This window comes from Balearica regulorum, chromosome Z (assembly GCF_011004875.1).
Source record: "Balearica regulorum gibbericeps isolate bBalReg1 chromosome Z, bBalReg1.pri, whole genome shotgun sequence".
In the NCBI taxonomy this organism is placed as follows: domain Eukaryota; kingdom Metazoa; phylum Chordata; class Aves; order Gruiformes; family Gruidae; genus Balearica; species Balearica regulorum.
Window position 1 is genome coordinate 7,038,904 of NC_046220.1, and position 14,135 is coordinate 7,053,038.

At 40.3% G+C, this 14,135-nt stretch overlaps 1 protein-coding gene across 5 annotated transcripts in view; it reads right to left on the minus strand.

Moving 5' to 3' along the window:
- The window catches only part of XRCC4 (X-ray repair cross complementing 4), a 188,671-nt gene that overhangs the window by 106,584 nt on the left and 67,952 nt on the right, over window positions 1-14,135 (minus strand). The gene's annotated exons all lie outside the window — the stretch shown is intronic.

Sequence of the window (14,135 nt, forward strand, 5' to 3'; positions counted from 1 at the left end):
TTGCTTTATCAGTAATTAGTTTTGATTTGAAGTAGCACTACAAATGCCTCTCTGTAATGCTTGCATACACCTGATGGATGAAAACTACTCTGCAAGCTTTCCCCTTCAGGGCTTAAAAAGCAAGTTCATAACAATAAAAGGAGTCCTCCAATTAAATAGGTAGCCTCAATAATTCAATGAGATTAAAGGATAGGATCTATAATGAATAGTTGTATTTCATCAGCAATGAGGATGTTATACAGGATATACAAGAGGTCTGAACAGATTTGTTCCGCCTGGTCTGGCAGAAACAACAGAAATCTGTTGTTTCTATTATGTTAAGGGAGGAATAGCTCAGCCACACACACAAAGCAGTATCAGCTGAACTATAATCATGCAAAGCTGGATGGAGACACAAAATATTCAACATGACAGTCTGAGGCAACTGAAGACAGCTATTAAGGCTGCTTGAAAAGGGTCGCATGTATTATCTTAAGAGAGGCAAACCAGAAATGAAGCACCTAATTTTGGTACTCTGGAGTGGGTAGATGATGGGGAATCTGAACTACCTTAAGGTATATTTCCACAGCTTATAGAGCCTACAGAAGCCATAGGGGGCTTTTTTCCAAGCCTCTCCACGTTTAGAAGCACCACCATTTGCCTGGCTTGACAAAAAAAAAATAGTTGAGGCAGCAGATCCAGAGAAAAGCAGAGTGGGTTGGATGACACAATGCAGACTTTGGCCAGCTTAAACCATAGCAGACGCAGATCTCTCAGGAAAGAGGCATTAAAATGACTTGGCTTTGATTGGAAATGCCTGCAGAAATATTGAGTTGGTGAGGGGTACATGGAAGGAGAAGGGGTCCTCTCTCAGATCTTGTAATTATTAAAAGGATTGGCATAACTGTTGTGGCATTTTCCCTATGAATAGAACTATTATTCATCTTTTCAACTTGAATACACGGCAATAACATCTTAAAAAAAAATAAAATAAGTTTAAATGGTACATGCTATGGAAGAATTCAGTCTGTGTTGTGGCACCTCACCTATTAAAATGAGAAATGCCATTTCATTCCTTTTTCTCCTCACTCTAGTCAATTTTGAGAGGGCATGGAAAATAACTAAATACAAGGCATTTGTGAAAAAAACCTGTAGCATTTGTTAACACTTTTTAAAAAGCGAAGTTTGCTACTACTATACATAAGGTTTAACTGAAAAAGGCCTTGTAAAAATTGCTCATAAAGATTTTAGAGGCATTGTTTGAAACAAGTAACAGTCCTTCAACTTAGATACATTATCTGTGGAAGTCTCTACAACAACACATGATACCATCACAAGTTTCATCAGTAAGGTTAATTTATCAGATAATACAGCAAACCGAAAGGTTTAATTTAAAACTGGCCACTCATCTTTCTTCCAAATTCACATGTACTGTCTCTAACACGTTGTTTTCCTTTAGCTTACATAGATCTGATGGCTATAGATGAAAAGATGCATTTAATTTATTTTTGGAAATTAGATTACATTATCAGTAACTCACAGAGTGACGTGTATTCCCTGGATATCACACTTGCCGTTTGACAGCATTAACAAAGATGGACATTTGCGTAAAGGAAACTGTTTTTCATCACTTGCAAGCCACTACCATACTATACGGATAAAGAATTCATGTCACACTTGAATGCTAGCAGCAAAGATAGAGAAGCACAGTAGCACAGATAAATAGCTACACAATCTTCTACTTATAGTGTGGAGAAAATAGCAAGAAGAATACATCTTTTTGTGTTATGCTTTTAATATGACCGAGTTAAGGTATAGGAAAATATGTTTAATCAAGACAAATAAGCATTGTCCAAATTACAGGTTACTCAGTAAAAAAGAATAAAATACGAATAATTCTAAAACAGGTTAAAGTGAATAACAACAGATTTCAGCTGAAAGCCTGGTTCCACTTACAATCAAAATCATGCCAAACACACAGCAGATATTTCAAAAGCAACTGTAATTATAAACGAACACCAATTCACCCTCTTATTTAAACATATTACATAAACTGATACTGCTAGTGCAATGTGGAGTTTTGAAACTGCAAAATACATCCTCATCTTCATGGACCTCTGCCATGAAAGGGTTTGTGAGAATCTGTAAGAAAAAACAATGTCCTTTGTTTTACAAAAGCTGATACATCTACAGAAAACAAACCAGGCTTTTGGGCATACTACCTTTTTCGATGAATTCTCAAAACGGAGAGGGGAGAGGTCACGCTGCAAAGAGCAGAGCAAGAAACACATGCCAGTCTGCTGAGACACTGCTGAGGTGTGAGCCAACAGAGAGAGAGGAGGTGCTGGACAGATTTGCCACACTGCTACAGGGACACAATGAATTTGGTTGGCCATCTCTTTAGGTGTTCATTTCAAAGTCCAACACAGGTACAATTAGTCTTTAATTTAGTCTTTAATTCAGTCTTCATACAAAGCATTAGACTATGACGTACTTTCTTACATGAAACTTCACGGTACTGCTTTCTGTGTCTTGTACACTGTGATCTGTGGACTATTTCTAGGATGCCCACACACAAAGCAAGCCCATCATCAGGAGGCTGAAATTCATTAGGTAGGTGCTCGCATATCAACAGAAAACAAATCACAAAGCTTCTGCAAAACAAGTATTCTTCTGCATCTTCCCCCCCGCCATCATCTAATCTTAAGATAGTTCTAGGATTGAATTATCCGGGTTACACTGCCGCTATCTCCAGCACCTCAATGCAGAAAACCACGCGACCTTTAGATACAGCCCTAATTGAGCCAAAAGTAACATGACATTGGATATGAGATTTTGTTTTGCCTCCTTCACACAAAATGTTGTACAAAGTGTACCAAAAAAGCCTTCTTAGGCTGTTTCTTCAACATAAAATTATTTGTTACCACAAGCTATTACACTGCCTATTTAACAAACAGAAATGTTAGCACTAACAATAGTAACATTGTTATCTGAGCAAATTACAACTGATTGGCATTTGCCCCTGCAAAGAGCCTAGTGCTGAGAGACTGATAAGCCATGAAGGCAGCCAGATCGGTTTCATTTCCAAAGCATCGAGGCAAAGCATCAGCCATTTGTAAAACAACAAAAAGAAAATTAAATCTCAGGGCAGTTTTGCTCTGGAGTCCTGCTGGCATCCCAAATTGGAAAGCAAAATGGTAAAGGAGCAGATGCACAAAATAGCACAATTTTAGATCCAAGGATTCTGAATTTGGGACAGACATGTACTTTGCAGCACTGATTAAGAAAGAATTCTATTAAAATTGAATGGGGGGGGCGGAATCATAAAAAAGGAGGCATGAGTTTTTGCTTGCAACTAAACCAAGAAATAGTCCAGTTATTTGTCCTTCCTCATCAAAACCGCAGCAGTGAAACTGGAAACAATTCTAGGAAGATTCATTAGAAGTGGTTAAAGATCAGGATACTGTAAGAAACAGTTAACTGAGTGGGATATCAAGATAAATAGATCTTGCTTACTGCATGACTGAAAGCTCAACATTAACACTTCACTAGGCTAATTTTATATATAACATGTAATATCCATTATTTGGATCACATCTCCAAGGTAAGCCTCATTTCATAAATTCCTGCACATTGCTGCTCTCTAGATCAATTTATATTTCTTGTCATTCTTCCAGCTGCTGTATGTCTCTAGCTTCATATCATCTGCAGATGTAATTAATGTGCTTCCTACTTCCTCTTTCAGATCATTCAAGAAAACATTATGCACAACAGCAAAGCACTAAACAATTCATATATACAGAGAATGAGCAGATCTGCTAGAGGTCCCAGTGGACAACAGACTAACTGTGACTGGTATAGTGCTCCCCTTCAAAATCTGTTTTATTGTTTATTGGGATTTTTTTTGTTGCTGTTGTTTTCTAAAGATGGACAAATGGAGATGAATACAGAACCATTGTACTCCCTTATGCAGAAATAATACTCAGCACTTAGATGTTAGACTGGTATTTTAAGCTTAGAAAGAAAAAACAAGAATTAGAAGCTTATGATAATACTGTCATTTTCCTATCACCTCTCACCCTGCCCACTGTTTGTCTTCTACAGATGAAGAAAGAAGTGATCTCAACCATAAGATAGAAAATATTCCAGAAGTAAACTGAAAAACTTCTCAAGTAATTTTTCTTCTTGTTACTGATGTTTACAGGAAGATGCTTCACACAGGGAAAAAAGTTGTTAAAATATGAGCCAACATATTTTTTTCATCGAAAATTCTAAAACTACAAGAAAATTATAGGGACGGTCGATTTTAATTTTGCTTTTAAACATATATATATATACACACGCTATATAATCTCTGCATTACTACATTCCACTAGAAATGACAGTTATCATATCTAAGGCAATAAGTATCAAAGATTATGCACTGAAAGGAGAAGCCATTTACACAGCAATACCTGCATGCTCTTTCTTCTGAGGCAGAACCTGAAGCTAGAGACTAACAGTGACCTAATTGGCAACAACAATTTTTCATTATGACATACCATAAGCAACCCCCCCCCCCCCCCATTTTTATAAGGGAAAAAAAAAAATCATGCTGGAAACTCTCATTGCATCTGCATTGCTGGCCATGACTCCTCTCTGTATTACTTAAGTATCCTGACAATCCTTTCTAATGACATTTGTTATCCAAAATATATTGAAGGAATTCCATACTTCCACAAACTAGAAAAAACATTAATAAATTAAGACAGACTTTGTCTTTTCTTGTCCTGACAAGCAGTTATGTAGTGGCTCTCTCTCTCTTCTATTTGTATTATATACTAAAATCCTAACCTATAACATTTTGCTTGTTCCTTCTCTATTTTGAAAATCATTTAACAAATAATTTTTACAGAAAGTATGTTTACAGATACTTAGGTCTGATTTTGAACTGAAAATATTCATAGCGTGTGAACGAATTTACGGAGTTTTAATTGTAATGAGTCAACAACCTTTAACAGAATCATCTCTAATTCACCTCACCCATCTTTCACTTTTCCTGCCACCTTCAGGGCAGGACTCACGAGATCCTTGCACACTGCTTCTAATCATAGTATTTCAAACTGTGTTAGCAATCAGCTGGGTTAGCACAGTTAGCAACATCTACATCGTTGCAGACAGATGCTGCCTCCCGCAAGGTATTGTCTAAGCAAATGTCCTTTCACCAGGGAAATATTAATGAAGAATTTGAAGGGGGAAGAAAATTCCACAGCAGCCCACCAGCATGGAGCAGCTGTGTAGTCCCCCTCTGTCTTTATCAAGACCTGCAGTTTGTAATAGCAGATGTGACCCCTGCGTTGAAGCAGAAAAGCCCTGCAGACCCATGTAACAACAGATCCTTTTGTCACTGCCCTGTCCTGAGCATCTCTCAGTGCCTTTCCTACGCTGGGAGGGATATTTCTATGATAGAGCTCAGTCTTACTAGAGCTTGGTCTTTTCATACTACCTATTAATGCCAGTTCAACTGGGTCTTTGGGAACTAAGGAGGATTGAGCAGCAATCAGGGGGGTTTTTGTTAATAAAAATCCCACAGGCTGAAACCATATGTTTTCAATACTGAAAAAGCCATCTTAATAATCTCAAGAGCCAAACCAAAAAAATGCTTTACTCACTTATTTTTCAACACTTGCACAAATCTATACCTAGAAAATCTTGCTAGGACAAGATATTAAAAACTATCAGCTAAATTATCCTGAAAGTCACCTGCTGACGACCTTGCCTATGGCTGGTACTGAAAGTAAATTCTTTACCTCAGAGTTAGAGATTAGCCATAACACACAGGACAACACTGAACGTTACATTAATTCAGAAGTAAGATGTCCCTTACATGCTTGCATTAGAATAGGCAGTGTAAGAGACAGCAACTTCCTTTTCTCAGCTGAGAGCTGGAATTCTTTCCAGACAGACAGGCTGTGATTTCCAGACTCAGCCTTGCTACTGCTGGTTAAATATCAGCCACCTCTTCTACTCCACATACACAGAGATTCTGAACTAAGATAGAATCAATACTTTGATAAAAATAAGTTTTCACTATGAAAGTACCTATGAATTTTAAAGAGGAAATGTTAATGAAAATTCATGTACAGGGTTAAAGAATATGACCTACAAATGAATGATGCTGACACTTGGTTGCCTATACAAAGAAAGTATTGTTACAAGCTTGAATCTGGAAAGCATTATACCATTTTTATTTCTTAAGTCAATCAGTGAGTGGTCTTGATTTTTTAAAGCTGTGCCACTATTATCTCCAGGGAAATCATTCAACAGTAACCATGACATCCCTGGGTGTGGTAATAAAATGAGTACACTAGACTTGCACAATACAGTGATGACAATGTGAAAGCAGAAGTTGCTTTTGTAACAGCAAACTCTAGGAAGCTAGAAAAATTACAAAGCACCATGGAAGCCAAGAAATCTTGCTGGTTACATCAGTCAGTATAAAAATATGATCACCAATTACAAAAATCAAGTTTAAGATAAAAATTCTGCCTTTCTCCACTCTTGCCTTTCCCTCCAGAAATGTTATGAGAAAAGTATTACTTCATCCTCAAAAAAAGTATCTTCCTTCTTGACAAAGGCATTACATCCATTCTAGAGCAAAACAGCTGACATAAGTGATTGCTATTTTTCTCAGGTTTTTACTCCATGCTGCAGAAACCTTCCACATAAATTGCCATCATATTAGCTCCACATCAACTGATGAAATTCCATCTGGTTTCACTATTTTGTATGGCAGGGGTTCCCAAATATTTTGGAGAGTGCTTCACTGTTTCTCACACCCTCAAACCCACATACTCATGGCACTGTGGCCCCCTTAATGACTGCAGTGCAGGGAGGCTACATCTGTACAGTAAACTAAACAGAAATTGGGAACATCGCCAGGTGCTAGAATGCACTAGTATTATACACATCTAAGCACTAGAATGGCCAGTGTGTCTTTCGCTCATGCCAGTGACCACCTCATCAAACATTCTGCAGGCACATCACAGGAGCTGGAGCATCCCAGGGACCACTCCCAAGGGGCAGTTTGCATGTAGCCACCCGCTTCTGGAGGCTGAGAGAGTTTAATAGCATGGACATTGACTGTTCCCCACCAGCTGGCCTCTGCGCCTGGGAGCATTCCCAGGAAATTTTAATTTATTGGTGCAGAGGCAACCACAATAGTCCCTGGAACACTGCTCTGCCAGGTTTGCTGCAGAAGCCACCGATTAAGAAGGACCAAGGCACACTGCACAAGGAGTCTCAGGTTTCCCTTTTGATGGAGTATCTGGATCCTGGGGAAAGAGGTGGCAATAACGTTGAAGAAGGCTCTGCCACTTACAAGTTATTCCATCCATCCTTCATTAAACTGTACACTGCAGTGTGGGCCAGATTGGAAGCAGATTCCTATCCTGGAAGCTCTTCATAGAGTCACTTACTGGGGCGGACCTCTGGAGGTGTCTAATTCAACATCCTGCCCAAAGTAGGATCAACTCATTAGTCAGACCAGGTTGCTCAGGGCTCTATCCAGTTGGGTCCTGGAAACCTCCAAGCAGTGAGACAGCACAACCTCTCTGGACAACCTGTCCCGACACCTGACTGGCCTAATAGTGAATTTTTTTTCCACTATATCCTATTAGAAACTGTGGTTTTGATTTATGTCTGCCGTTCCTCATCCTCCTAACATGCACCACTGCAAATTCCCAGAATGGTAGAGGCTGGAAGGGACTTCTGAAGACCACCTAGGCCAGCTCCCCTGCTAAAGCAGGATCACCTAGAGTATGTTGCACAGGATTGAGTCCAGGTGGGTTTTGAATTTCTCCAGAGAAGGAGACTCCACAAGTCTGGCTGGCTCTGTCTTCTCAACAACTTCCTTGGAGGTACTGGGCGGCCACACCTAAAGCTAACTCTTTCCCAGGCTAAAGCCGCCCTGGTCCCACAGCTTCTCCTCACAGCGCAAGTGCTCCAGTCCCTGACCACCTTGACAGCCCTTCATTGGAGCTGATCAGTGTCCTCCTTGTGCTGGGAACCCAAAACTAGACACTGTATCAAACTGACCAATGCCAAATAAAGAGTGCTAGCCCCTTCACACGCTCTGCTAATTGTACTCCTGTCAAGACGTCCTGTGACACTGTTGGCCTCCATTGCTGCCACAGCTTGGACTCAGCTCACTGCCCACCAGGACCCAGGGCCTTACCTTCAGAGCTGCTCCCCACACCCACCGTCCCTGGCCTATCCACTTGCAGGGGCTCTCCTGGCCCTGGTCAGGACTTTCCACTTGTATCATGACTTTCATATGGCTCCTGTCAGCCCACTCCCCCAGTATGGTTTCTCTGGGTGGCAGCCATGCCCTTGAGGGCATTCACTGGTGACTCCAGTTTGGTGTCAACTGGAAACTCAATGGATGTCTACCCCATCACCTCCTCCCAAGTTACTGTTAAAGATACAAAACAAGACAAGTCTCAGGAGAGACCACTGTTGCTTTCCACTTGTTACCTTCCTTCAGGCCCATATGACCCACTAACCACTGTCCTCTAAGTCCCATCATCCAAGCAGGTTTCTATCCATCTCATTCTCCACCCATCCAAACCATAACGGCTCAACCTGGACATAATATTGTGGGACTCAATGCTGAAAGCCTAGCACAGTCCAGACAAACAGCATCCTCTGCTCTCCCTTTAGGCACAAATCCAGTCATTTTATCACAGAAGGCATGGTGGAGGCAAACAGAGTCTGCATGGTCCAGCATGACTTACATTTGGTAAATCCACACCGACAGCTAGCAATCACCACCTTCTCTTTCATGTGCACAGAAATATGCTCTGAGAGGACTTGCTCCATGACTTTCCCAGAAATCAAAGTGAGCCCGACCAACCTGTAGATTCTCTGAGCATCAATCCAGCATTTTCTGAAGACTGGTTGAAGGTTTGCTATTCTCCATTTGTTCAAGACCTCTCTCAATCTCCGCGAGCTTTCAAATTTGATAGGGAGCAGTCTCATAAAAGCCAGCTCTCTAAGCACCCTTTGATGCAGTGCATCTGGTCCAATGGACTTGGATGGGTTGTTGAGGTGGAGAAAACAGTAACGTGAAAAGCTAGCTCTGCTCAGTCTAAATTTCTTATTCTTACTTGGATTTCCTTGAAATTAATTAAGGTCCTTGGAAGCACTGCAGTTTGACTCTCCATATTTGAAATTACTCCAGCAAAAAGCTTTCAACATAAAATCCCACTGCTCTGTTGTGTTGGTTTTGTGTGGCAAGGTTTTGGTAGCAGGGGGGCTACAGGGGTGGCTTCTGTGAGAAGCTGCTCGAAGCTTCCCCTGTGTCTGACAGAGCCAATGCCAGCCGGCTCCAAGACGGACCCACCGCTGGCCAAGGCCAAGCCAATCAGCACCTCTGTGATAACATAGTTAAGAAAGAGAAAAAAACAGTTAGAGAGAGCTTTTGCAGCCAGAGAGAGGAGTGAGAAGATGTAAGAACATCTGCAGACACCCAGGTCAGTGCAGAAGGAGGGGAGGAGGTGCTCCAGGCGCTGGAGCAGAGATTCCCCTGCAGCCCGTGGTGAAGACCATGGTGAAGCAGGCTGTCCCCCTGCAGCCCATGGAGGGAGGATGAGGGGGTGTAGAGATTCCACCTGCAGCCCGTGGAGGACCCCACGCCAGAGCAGGTGGAGGCACCTGAAGGAGGCTGTGACCCCGTGTGAAGCCCACGCTGGAGCAGGCTCCTGGCAGGACCTGTGGCCCCGTGGAGAGAGGAGCCCACGCTGGAGCAGGTTTGCTGGCAGGACTTGTGACCCCGTGGGGGACCCACGCTGGAGCAATTCGTGAAGGTCTGCACCCCATGGAGGAGACTCACGTTGGAGAAGGTCATGAAGGACTGTCTCCCATGAGAGGGACCCCACGCTGGAGCAGGGGAACAATGAGTCCTCCCCCTGAGGATGAAGAAGCGGCAGAAACACCGTGTGATGAACTGACCGTAACCCCCACTCCCCGTCCCCCTGTGCCGCTGGGGGGGGCGGAGGTTGAAGCTGGGAGTGAAGTTGAGCCCGGGAAGATGGGAGGGGTGGGGGGAGGTGTTTTAAGATTTGATTTTATTTCTCATTCCCCTACTCTGTTTTCCTTAGTAATAAATAAGATGAATTCCCTCTCTAAGTTCGGTCTATTTTGCTCGTGATGATAATTAGTGAGTGATCTCTCCCTGTCCTTATCTCGACCCACAAGCTTTCTGTTATACCTTTTCTCCCCTGTCTAAAGAAGGAGGGCAGTGATAGAGCGGCTCTGGTGGGCACCTGGCCCTCAGCCAGGGTCAGCCCACCACACCTGTTCAGGGGAAAGAGGATGAGGACTTCTTTGAAGACTTAGATATTGTACCAAAATCTGAACATTATTTTCCTGAGACATCACTAAGGCCAACTCTTTGCAATCACAGGAAACAGTGTCACATAAACCCTCTCATAAAAGAATCAAAGTTTTTAAAAGAGTTTCTTAATCTCACTAGTCTAGCTGGAAAGCTGTTTGAGGCTTTTTTTCCTGATTTGTGTCCTAAACACACACATGCCTAATTAGTATCCATTTGCTCTTGGACATACGCTGTTCCTTAGCTTACAGCATTCTTCTCTAGTGTTCATTTATAGATACTATATATATATATACACGGTTTATACTATATATATATACGGTTTATTTATAGATACTATTTTTCTCTGTCACTATTAGTTCTGTTGAACTAAAGATCAATGTTGTAGCTTTGGCTACATATATGTTAGGTTCTTGATTCCTCATGTCATACAAGCTTCTTCCCAATTTCAATTTGCATTTCTTGACTGTGGATGACCAAAACTATACACACAATTCTGAATGTATACCATAACTAAGTAGACCATGCAAATACACAGAAAATAGGTATAGAACTTACGAGACATTTGTTGATCATCAAGACTGTTTATTTGCACATTTCATTTCTTTCTTTCGCTCTGTCACATTTACCCTGTAAGAATCAACAGGATATCAGGATTATATATATTTCAGGAGGCCTGATTCTTCATATATTTTTGGAATAAAAAAGGGTAGATGAAAATAGTCAGCACATCAAATACGGCTTAAATACCCCCTTTAAAAAAATAATAAAAAAGAAAAAAAGAAAAAAGTGAGCCATATAGATAGGTAAGAGTAGTTGTGTGGGTGCCAGGAAGACACATACTGAGCAAGACACTAATTGATTTCTTTCATGAATGGCATTATATATATATCTATGTGTGTCTGTGTGTTTCTTCAAAGCCTATAGAAAACTTCCTTGTTTAATCATGCTCCTCAGAAACGTCGCATTTCACATATCTATACAATCAGCTACTTCTGTGAAGTTTAATCCCACCCATGCTGAAATGGTCTTTAGCTACTGAATTTTGACAGCTGTGACATGGTCTGGTCAAGATCTATCCCAGCTATGATTCACTACTTTAAAGTGTTCTATACTCATTTCCCAAACTTGCTCATGCTGCTCATGGGAATACTTCCTTCTCCAACCTTAAACCCATATATATCAACAAGAACCAAATCTCATCTTTGTAAAAAATGAGATACATTTCAAAAAGGCATGAACTGAGTAAAGTTACAGAGCATTTGCACTAAAGCAATGTTCATATCTCAGGGTGCTAAGCTACAGAAAGCTGCTACTAATTTTCGCCTCGATTTTCTTGCAACTGAATCCCTTAAAATTAGAAGTACACTGAATACTAAAACGCACTGCAGCGGTAATACTCAGAACCTGTAATATTAGGTATTTCTTCCAATATTTTCACAATGATAATCAGATGCAATGTTTCACTTCACTAAAAAAAAAAAATCTGAGCAATTGAGTAAAAAAGCCAAAGGCAAAGTTTCAGAAATATCAGGCGCACTAGTAACTTATTAGAATAATAAATATGGAATGGGCAACTTTACATTACAGTTCCACAAATAGTGATAACACAGTCATGATTATGTGAAGAACAAACAATTCAAGCAGTTTATTGAATTTGGGATTAAATTAGTGCTTCACCATGCAAAAACTGGCAGGTTTGCATTTTATGCATACATCCCAGTGCTTTATCTTCTTTTATGCTTCTCCTCTTTTATCATTCCCTTCTATACCTCAGGCAATACTGTCCATTCAGTTCTCTGCTACCAGTCTGTGTCTGAAGTGAGTTTACAAAGACAACTGAAGCAGGACATCCTTAAAAGATTTTTTTTTTCATCTTTTTCCTCATTAATTCAATGGCTTCAGGAATAATCAGATACTTTCCTACCTCACTGAGTAGCAAGCAGGTCTGTGAGCAATGGAACTACTGAAGCCTGGTTTCCTACGGTTATGACTCTTGTGCTGGATCCTCTAATGTCTAAGAAGGTGAGAAATCCAGTCAAAGCTTTTCCTTTATTTAGGGCATTCATAACTTCTATTTCCCATGAGGATTTGCTAGTGTCTAATAATACAGTTGATCTCATTCCACAGTTTTTTCCCAAAGCAGATATATGAATAGGGTCTCTCTTCTCCATCCAGCCACCTATTTCCATGAAACTAGCAGCAACCTGATATCTTTCAGACCTCTACTCCTGTCAAATCTGTTTGAAATTGGCCAGTAGTTTCAAGAGTTATTGGGGGAAAGGGGGAGGAGGTAAGAGACTGGCAGTCAGCAGAGGCATGCAGCATGATCACATAGGCTTTGTTTCCATAGAAAGCAGGGTAAAGCACTTGCATATTTTATGATTTTAAAAACTACCCTAAATGAATTAGGAAATAAGCTTTACTGGGAGAGGTAAGCTTGTTTTCTTGTTTTTCATGTAACTTACAGCACGGCAGTAATACAATAGACTGTAGATATAACATCTGGATTCAGGTCTCAGGGCTTAAATACATTTCACAACTACGTTAATTTAGATTTCAGAGGGAAAGCCTAATAACATAGCTTAAATTAGAATCTTCCTACAGGCTAAGAACAGAACATGGCCATTACCATAAATTAACTGACACACAATGCTATCACATAGCAACTTAATTGTGTTTGAGGCTTGAGTCTCTCAAAAATCTGAAAGGATGCCTGTGAAGGATTTTTAAATTTAATCTGTTGGCATTTTTTGTCAAATATTCTGCATTTATGTTCAGGTTGCCAACTCGAAAATTATTCCAGAACAAAGCTCATTTAAGGAATCTTTAAAGTAGGAGTGTGAGGCAATTTTTCTGAACAGTTAATAACAAAGTATATGCAGCATGAACATGTAACACTGAAAAAAACCCCACAACTCATGCAACCCCTTAAATAACCATCAGAAAAGTTTCTACTAATGTTATGAAAGGTAGATCCAGATAAATGTACTTTTAACAAAAATCTCCAAAACAAGGCTTGCAGGAGTGCTTGTGATATCACTGTCAGCAAAAGTTCCAAGGTAACAAAATATGAATGATTAATACTTGCAAGATTAAAAAAAAATATCACCACATTATGTGTTAGCTGCTGCATAGTGGGAGTATTTTAAAACTACCTGTCAGCTGATCACATTCCTGCATGTGAAACCCAGACTGCAACTTTCTTTAAAAACTTTAATAAAACATAACTGAAATGTCTGGAGTAATAACTGTCAGATATGAAGACAACTTGTCTTGGGAGCTACTTCTCTTCAAACACTGACCTTTAGGTTTGGGAAGTAATGGAAACTACAAAGTGCTTCTTGAATACACCCTTGGAACTAACATGCCAACATTTTGCAGTAATTTAAGACTGACTCCCCCTGAATACGCTGTACTCTGACAGTTAACAGCTCAATGATTGCATATGAGTTTTTTGCTTGGAAAGTAAATGTATAACCACGTGAATAAGCATGAGATAATGCCTAGACCAAGGCAAAATATAAAAGTGTTCCCAACTAAGTACTACAAACTATTTTCCAGTGTGAGTAATAACACAGGATTCATTTAGAACAACCATTGACTGCTTTCAGCATGGTTCTTTACCCTTTGTTTACAATGTCCTTTCAGGACGTTGACAGTTACTTGCTAAAACCTTTAAGATCCAAACATCTGACTACTTATTAAAAACTTCATTGAATGGAGTTCTTTTATACCATTCAAGAAAGGAAGAGGTTGAAGATTTTCCTCTACAGTACTCAAC